Raw genomic sequence first — 9331 nt, 5'->3', positions numbered from 1 at the left:
TGTACTGCTTTGCTTGTATTACATTTTTATGTCATTGTTGCCAGAGGTCTAGCCTTCGCTACGTATAGCCAATCATCCATCGAGAAAGAGGGAAGAAATGTTGTCATAAGTTACGTAACGAGTGCGTTCGAAACCTTTTCTCTGAGTAAGTTGGCCCGTCTACAAAAAAAGTCACATTTACATTATAAGTACCAAAATTTTATTCAACCTACGTAATGCAGAATACAGTCAAAATTTATGTGTAGATATGATGTATATTCTGAATGAGCGTTATATTTATGAAATGCATAGATAAAAAGTTATTGCGAAAAAACCGTGTTACAGAGGCCATGAATCTCATAGTAGATGATTATCAAATATTTCACTGCATAAGAACAATTTCAAGTCGGGAAAATAGCATATGGGAACCATTTTTTTTTCTTATTTACCACATTCTTGAGCGACATGGATGAATTAGAGAAAGATACGAGAGAGAGAGAGAGAGAGAGAGAGAGAGAGAGAGAGAGAGAGAGAGAGATTAACAATTGCATGTCGCCAGTAATCAAACAAAACCAATACAAAAACATACCTTCCGCCCAGTAAATAAACTGAGATCAGTAGCAAGGCGTACAACTAACTCCGATGAAATAACCCAGAATTAAAAGTTGAGCGTGATTAACAAATAACTGCAATAACTTGTCCAACACTTTCACTTGTTTACAATCCCTGGAAGTGAAAACCATTTGCCTTTGTCCGCAACAGGTTCAAGATGCTATCCGAGCCCGTGTTTAAAGCGAAAGCTGATTGCTTCGGCGAAATTCGCCTACGTGAATCCTTTAACTTTAAATCTGGGGATTAAGACGTAACTGTATACCGAAGTGAATATTACATGAATGACATCTTGCCGCAAATGCGTATGAATTTCTCTTTTGAGTAACGAGAAAGGTCATAGAGTACAGGCCTACGGGTTTATTTTAAACGAACATCCATCGTGTGTGAGAGAGAGAGAGAGAGAGAGAGAGAGAGAGAGAGAGAGAGAGAGAGAGAGAGACGCCAAGAGGGATAAAATCCGGGAGAGAATACAACACAATCATCACTATTAAAAAAATTCTTAGGGCTATTTCAGACACGTACGGATTTACTGAGATCTTTCATTAAAATATTATTCATAAATTAGAATTCGTTTTTCCCATTCGTTACATCGACTGGCTCAGGGTATAAATAATTTATATCGTACTACTAATAAAATGCCTCAATAACATTAGATACTAAGATATCTATTTGGAAAAACCCCAATACCATTTAGATACGAAGTTATCTATTTTGAAAAAAAAAAAAAACTCGATAACATTTAGATACGAAGATACCTATTTGGAATAAACCTCAATAACTTTAGATACGAAGATATCTATTTGGAAAAACATCAATACTTTAGATACGAAGTTACCTATTTGGTAAAAACCTCATAACATTAGAATACGAAGATATCTATTTGGAAGAAACGCAGTAATAGTTCGACATGACCATATTTACGTGGCAAAAACCTCAGTAACATTTAGATACAAAGTTTATCTATTCTGGTGAAAACCCGAGATCATAGCCTCAAAGTAGAAACGGGTTATCAATTATTGGAAAAACAATCCTGGAAATTAAATTATATAAATTTCAGAAAATATATAATTCCCACCAACAAATAAAAGGACAAGTGGAAGCCATAATGGAGAAACGTAAGAATCCAAGCCTAAAAATTTAAACTATCTGTTGTCTTTATGTCTGGACACTTCTGTCTCTAGTCACTGTCATAGTTATTTTATTATATCGAAGGCAGCTTCGAAATACTATCAAGCAAGATAGCGGTCAAGAGAAGATTATGCATAAATACGGCAATGAACAGTATTGCATAACAGAGTGCGGAATTGTAACAAACGTTGCCATTGCCTGAACCATTTGAACAACAATAAGATCTAGTTAAAAAACACTAAATGCCATTAAAACTAAATGGAGCATCAAGATTTATTTATTCAATAGCTTCTTACAGAGACAAGTAATAACTGAAAGTTAAACATCTATGCAAGGGGGTAAAGGTTACAGTTTTTTAAAATCATGGCTGAAATTTGTTACAGGTAATATTAACCATTCAATGTCATCTGCTTGTTATACTCCTACAGACGACTGTAGGATGTGAGATGCGCATCACGTGAGATGTACAGCAATGAATAAAATAGGATTTCTCCAAAAGACAAAAAGAAAATAATATAAATAAATAAATAAATAAATAAATAAATAAATAAATAAATAAATAAATTAATAAATAAATAAATAAATAAATAAACGTCTGTGGACACAAGTTGGACTGTTTGAGAATGTTTATGGAAATAAAGTGTGAATGAAAGGAAAACTTTTTAACTCTCTCTCGTTTGCTTATCTATCATGAGTTCTAGAACTATCAAATCTCTTTATAGCTACTGATATTTCTTTTTTACAGAGACATTGTTTAATGTACGCCCACGGAAATTTTTTTTGTTTATTCTAGAAGGGTATTTTTCCCAGTCGATCTTTCATAAAGAGGACCCAATTATAATTGTTATTAAATTTACGATTTGTTTTTTTCTCATTTTTTCCTCGAGAAAGAAAATTAAATCCTGTTGCGAAGAGTAGAATAGATATAGAATTTAGACCAAAGACCAAACCGCTGGGACATATGAGGGCATTTAGTACTGAAAATGAAATTGGGAATAAAAAGGTTTGGAAGGAGTAACAGGAGGAAAACCTCAAAGCAGTTGCACTATGAAACAAATGTTAAGAGAGGTTGGATTGCATGATGGAAGAGAGAATATGAAAGGAGGTGAAGTAAAAGAAATGAAAGGTGTTACATTTTAGGGTGGACCGAAGGAACGCTGCGATGAACCTTAAGTAATGCCCACAGTGCACCGCGTGAGATGCACTGAAGACACTACCCCCCTTACGGGGCCTATTATAAAGAAGAAATATTCTTTTAGAGAACAAAATATCAGCTACCTAAAAATTAAGTTTCCTGAGAAAATTTTCACTTCTTCCCAGCTGGTTCCCATTTTTATATGGGGTCGTCATTTCGGATGAGCCGTTTCCATCTATTTCTATCTTGCGCTTCTCCCTCATCAATTCCCTTCTCATGTAAGTCTCCTCTCACACAGTCCTTCCATCTCTTTCTTGGTCTCCCTCTTCTTCGTTCCTTGACCATCCCCAAACCCCAAATTATATCTCCCAGCGTAGTCCTCATCTCTCCTCAGTTAACTGAAGTTTTATCGCCCCCCCCCCCCCCCTTTTTTTTTTTTTCTTTTAATTCCTTCCCCGCACACTAAGAATCAAATCAGTGTTCCCGTCCCGGAACTCGCCACTCAAAAAGTTCCTAATATTGATAATCGCCACTGGTTTGAACCATTCGAGCATAATTTGCAGCACGGTATTCCAACATAAAAAAAGCACTTACGTTTCCAGGACACTTATTCCAGTAATTAAAGATCATGCAATTCCCTTTAGTTCTAATTATTTCAAGCTTTTCTGGTTCATTTGATCTCAAGAGTTTTAGGGAAAACGTCTTTCATGTGGATGTGCCTCAGAGGTGATGATCAGCCAAGGATGAGACGATAATGTGTCTCATTCTTCTAGTTCCTTCATCACTTATAACAAGATGACAGAAAAAAACAGGTAGGAGTAATTACTTCCATACTTATCCATTTCGTACTGAAACACAGATAAACGTTTGCAAATATTTTCATACAAGCTTGATGGCATGCACTACACTGTGTTGGAACCCGGCACTGCCTGTCATGTCTTTCCTGCCCTCTTGACCCCCTACCTACCCCGTCCCAATCCAGGCTGGACAAACAGATTTGCAAGAGGGTGGATGTGTCATGTCTCCCCTACCTTCCTGATCCCCTACCTACCCCGCCCTTACCTTACCTGGGCGGACAAACAGGTTGCAAGAGGGTGGGTGTGTCATGTTTCCCCTACCCTTCCAATCCCCCTACCTACCCGCTAGGGTATGATTCCCCTACCCTTCCGATCCCCCTACCTCCGGGTTGGGATAAACATGAAAGATCCACTCTGATTTTATTACAATAGATACTTTGCCATTAGCATATTCATCATCAGCTAGGCCACCGTGCTTACAGAAGTAGCTTACACCATTTTCTTTCTTGCATTTTTGCTATGCGGCGTGGTTCCGTATTTTCGAATGTTCCTCCTCCTCAGAGATTACAAACTATCCGTGATTGTTCAAAATGAAGCAAATTAGAAGTTACTGAGATGGTATTGAGGAAAAGCCTTCAGTTTACTATACAGGTAACCCTACTGCAAATGTTGGGGAAAATAAGTCAAAGGAAAGATTTCATTGTAACGCCAGAAAGCCGTAGGTAAGCCTGCGGAAGGATCAAAGACTTTACTGGAAGGCCCCGATGTCTCCTGAAGGGAAGGAAGGGTGGGAAAACGAGAAAAAGTGTGATTTGGGAGAAATTTGCTTCTGGGAATGAACTCACCACAAGTTCTTAGTTTATACTTTGCTTTGCTGTATTAGCAGTACTTGTGTACTGATTTGCTATATCTTAGCAGTTATTTATGTTTGTAAGCTTTCCCAGGCCTAAATCAGGAGTGGGGTTAGGAAAGGTATCTGTCCCTGAACTACCAAAATCAACGATCTCAGTAGAAGAAGAAGAAGAAAAGGAGTGGGTATGAACTTGCATATTACTGATATCCAGTAGTCCAAATTGCATGCGCGTACACACATGATTTTTAAACAATAATCCATATTATGCGAAAGGCTAAACGTGAAATTTAAGGCTGAAGCTACTAAGAAAGAGTTATAACCATGTGATTAAATACTTATGTTACCAGATACCTCACTGAACATAAATCGGATCTTCCTAGAAACCCGGGAGATCGTAGAAGAAAGATTATGACCGAATGAAAATGGAAACTGTCGGGATCCAATAAGTTGCGATGAACGATCGATCAGATTTGGAGAAAATGATTGGAAAATCACTCGCAAATTTCCGATGATATTCGCGGTTATCAGAATAAATAAATTTTTAATGTACTTGCCTACAGCGGCAGGAAGGATTCGTAAATATGGAATTTTAGTATTACCAAAATAATTAAAATAAGTACTTGGTACCGCTTACAGTCCTCCTGCTGCCATAGTTATGATCAGCAATTGTTGACTCCTCCTCTTTTTGTTGTTTACGAGGAAACTTCGAGATCGGTGAATGCGGGAGAAGGAACAGTACTAGCAGTCCAAGCAGTCTCAGCAGTCGAGGCAGTTCTGCCCGTCCGGTCAGTCCGGGCGGTCCTGTCAGAGCATTAGGGCTGTGAGCTATCCTGTAGGACCCACCACAATACCGTATGCCATTGAGCCCGTCTTCCATCGTCAGAGTGAGCCTGTCTTCCTGGAGGAGTCTTGGACGAGGCTCTGAGAATGTTATTAAGAATCAAGGGTCCCTCAAGAGGCATTTGTGAAGTATTCCCTTGGTTCCATAATTTGGACTGCGTAATTGGTGGCCACCTGGATGTGCTCTGCTCCTACGACTGATTTGTTCATCATCGTCTCGACTTTGATTCACCTTAGTGGATGATTTGTGGAGAAAAGTCACGTTCTCCTAAGCATTGACTTCAATCCCTTCTTGCTCGGATGGACTACGGTGAGTACCAAGTATTTTTTGGGGCAAATGCTGAATGGTAATCGTAATAATCTCTTTGAGCCTTTGTCGCTGCTATTAAAGTCCTTCCTACCTGCCATCGGTAGAGTACGGATATTCACGAATGTTTAATAGTTATAAAGGATTTCTCTTGTCCTTACAGTGGTTTCGCAACTCTACTCGAAGGTTGTTCATGGTTTATTGTACATAGTGGTAAGCTACTATTTGTTATTTCTGGATAAGTCAACATAAAATTGCAAGAATCTCCTTTAATGCAAACTTACACGGATATTATATTATTTCAGGATAGGATTATCCAGCCTTGATTTGGTTGTCATACTTGGTTTTTCTTGTCTTGACCTACTTACAGTAAGGTAACAGTTTGCATATTCCTATGTATAAGTGCTTCTTGCCATATTATTCTTACCTATATAATTTAAATTAATTCTTAGGCTTCACCACTAACGTGCAATTTCTGTATTTCCCATCCAGGTATGGAGGAGAAGCTGATTATTGAAGAGGAAGAGCCCTGTGTCATGCACTTGACACATTTGCAATAAATAATAAATTTAAACATTTCAAAAGTGTATGAATTTACTTCCTTCAGTATTTTTAAGTACCTTATAAGGTGACTTCATAGTTTTTCAGCTTATGGCGCCCAACGTGGGGCAACGACGAAGGAAGTTGGATTTTCGCTATGCAGAATCCCATTAGTTGGTGAAAGTAGTCGGGATCCATTGTGTGAACTGAAATTTATTTCCTTTCAGATTTATTACTTTAATATTAATTTTTCCCTTTCTAGGCATCATTAAACATTAATATTTTTTCCTTTCTTCGGAGTATTTTTCTTGTTATAAAGTTTAACAATGTCTGCTTTATTCTGTGCTTATTGGAAAAGGAAAGGAAAGTCATCCGCAAAAAGGAAGTGGACGGTGAATATTATAACAGGTCCTCCACATTCAATACTCTTAGCCAGGAAGAAAAATTATCTATCAAAGGTATTCGGTAAATTATAAGAATAAGTTAACTGACTTGGACACTGAGATTTTGGATAAGAAATTTCCAGGGGATTCTGATGAGTACAGATTTAGAGATGGAATTATCATTATGTCAGGATTATATAGATAAGATTGAAACCTGTTTACCTCTCCTAGATATTTCCTCGAGTATCCTTAGCTCTAGTAATGTTAGCGATGTAGCCAGAAGTTTACTTAAACAACCTGTGGCACCTCTTCCCAAGTTTCGTAGTGTAGAAGGTGAAGATTTTTTGAAGTTCATCACAGAATTTGAGGGAACTACTAAAGCTTTTAACTATCCCGATATGGGATTTGCTTTTGTTACTTAAACAAACAAGTTGAGGGTAGAGGAAAGGTTTTGTTAGGTTCCTTAGAACGCGGATAAGCAGCATTACGCTGATGCCAAAGAATTGCTAATTTCAGCATTTGCATCAACCGATATGCGGAAGAATTCAGCCATTAAGAAATTACTGCTTTGCATTGAAAAGATGGTGAAGACCCCTTTCTCTTTATTTCCGAACTCAGATCGGTATGTGAATCAGTGAAGACTTTGAATATTAGCGTTGAGGAGTTCATTAGGTATTTTGCTTGGTATGGGCTGAATGATAGTTTCCAGCGCCATTAATTCAGATTACAGGCAAGACTCACCCTTGCCCTGAGTGATATAAAGACAAAACTTTTTTACGCATGTGAGAGATACGAGAAACGACAAAAAGTCGCTAAAGGTACAAAGAGTAAAATCTCGCAGAATGTACAGGAATATAAGGACTTTTCTCGAAAGAAAAACAGCGGTAAATTTAGCTGTAGAGGCAGTAACTAGTGATTCAGATTCCAGGTCTTCACCCAGCTGTTCTTTGTGTCTTAAAGTTGGTAACGCTAATAATTCTCATTTTATTTATGAATGTTCAAAGTTCCCTTCCCCTACCAATAAGGTGCAAATTTTAAAATCTAAACACGGTTGTGTTAAGTGTGGTCAGTTTAGTCATGAATCTAACAACTGTCATTTCAGATTTAGAAGACGTTGTTTTAATTGCCGTGGTTGGCATATGAGTTATCTTTGCGAGTCTGAGCCCTCCAAAGGCAGCAGATCTAAACAATCTGATAAAGTAAATTTGAAACTCCACAAAAAGTAAACAGCGGTGTGGCCGTTTTGTTGCACTCGTATGGAAACTCGGTGTTACCCACGTTTTCTTTCAGTATTGGCAGCGACATTTACAGAGGTCTAAGGGACAGTGGCTCACAAAGCACCTTCATCACTAGTAGGTTAGCTGAGGAGAAAAACCTTAAAACTATCAATTCGGATGTTAGACTTACGGTGAGTGGATTTAATGGAATAAAGAATATTATACTAAAATTGTAGAAGTGCCTGTGAAAATAGGTAGTTTGTCCTTATAATTTTTTGGCTTAGTTGTACCTGATATTAGTATTTCTTTAAAATTGCCTTTGCTTGGTAAAGTAATTGAAAGTTTTTTCAAAACCAGGGTATGATGTTTGCTGATAAGTTGTTAATAAACACACTCCACACTATTGATAATGTTAACCTCTTGTTAGGTACAGACTTTTTACATTGTTTAGCAGGTACCGACGTAATTTTTGGTGACGTTTGATCCTTCGGTATACATAGATTCCCTCATGCTGGCATTTTATGCAGGGTAATGTCGATTTGATGTTGAACAACGTAACCTGCCTAAATGTAAACCCAGGAGCTTTGAATTCTGTACCTGACGGTAATGTTCGTTCGGTTTCTACGGTGCATGTTGGTAGTAGCTCGTTGTTATTAAACACGAGAATAGATTTTCTGTCTGATGGTGACCAGGACAACGGGTTTGAAGTAAACTGTTCCTTTTCAGTTTTATCAATGATAAAGGTAAACTAATGGAAAGGCAATTGCAGCAGGCCACTGAACAAATTTTGGAGTCTGAATGCGGTCATTTTTTGAATTATGATCAAAATGTGTATAATGATGAAAGTGTCGAGCTTAATAATCAGCTGGTCGATTTTTTTTTTTCAATTAAAACCATATCAGAGGGAGTCTGATGGACGAATTATGGTTCCTTTATTATGGAATGGCAAAGTCTCCCATTTGTTGTCTAAAATGAAAGACTGTCAAAATTAATACTAAAGTCTAATTTAGAAAACTTAAACAGCGCGATGGTCTTCTACAACTTGTTGATCAGACCATAAGGGAACAGATTAACGCAGGAATTATTGAACCCATCCATGATCTTGATATTTTTAAAAACTGAGAATCCACAATATTCTTCTGCCTCACATGCCAATATTTAAACCCGACAAAGTCACCACAAAGTGTAGGGGGTGTCTTTTATCGATCTTAAAGACTCGGTAGACGGTAGTTCTTTGTCTCATAATCAGTGTATGTATTCTGGACCTGCATTAAACCAAAAGCTATCTTCGTCATTTTTGAATCTGAGATTTGACAGGAAATTACTTATTTTTGATCTTAAGAAAGCTTTCAATATGTGGCTTTGACCGAAAATGACCAGGCTAAACTTTATTTTTTTGGTTCAAGAATGTCGGCAAAGGTGATTTTCATTAGTAGCTTTCAAGAATATGAGATTACCTTTTGGTCTTCGATGTAGTCCTTTTTATTAATGATGGCTCTTTATTACATTTTGATTTGCAGCACTCTGAGGATCCTCGCAT

At 37.5% G+C, this 9331-nt stretch overlaps 1 long non-coding RNA gene across 1 annotated transcript; it reads left to right on the top strand.

Annotated features, from left to right (window-relative positions):
• Positions 1 to 5541: 5541 nt before the first annotated feature.
• LOC135223308 (uncharacterized) lies at positions 5542 to 6234 on the top strand. Its single transcript, XR_010316469.1, has 3 exons — positions 5542 to 5654; positions 5957 to 6025; positions 6144 to 6234. It is a non-coding gene; the product is annotated as an uncharacterized LOC135223308 (long non-coding RNA).
• The last annotated feature ends 3097 nt before the right edge of the window (positions 6235 to 9331 follow it).

The sequence above is a fragment of the Macrobrachium nipponense genome, chromosome 8, assembly GCF_015104395.2.
Source record: "Macrobrachium nipponense isolate FS-2020 chromosome 8, ASM1510439v2, whole genome shotgun sequence".
Lineage (NCBI taxonomy): Eukaryota > Metazoa > Arthropoda > Malacostraca > Decapoda > Palaemonidae > Macrobrachium > Macrobrachium nipponense.
Note: the sequence above shows the minus strand (reverse complement) of the source record. Positions and strands in the feature narration are given on the sequence as shown.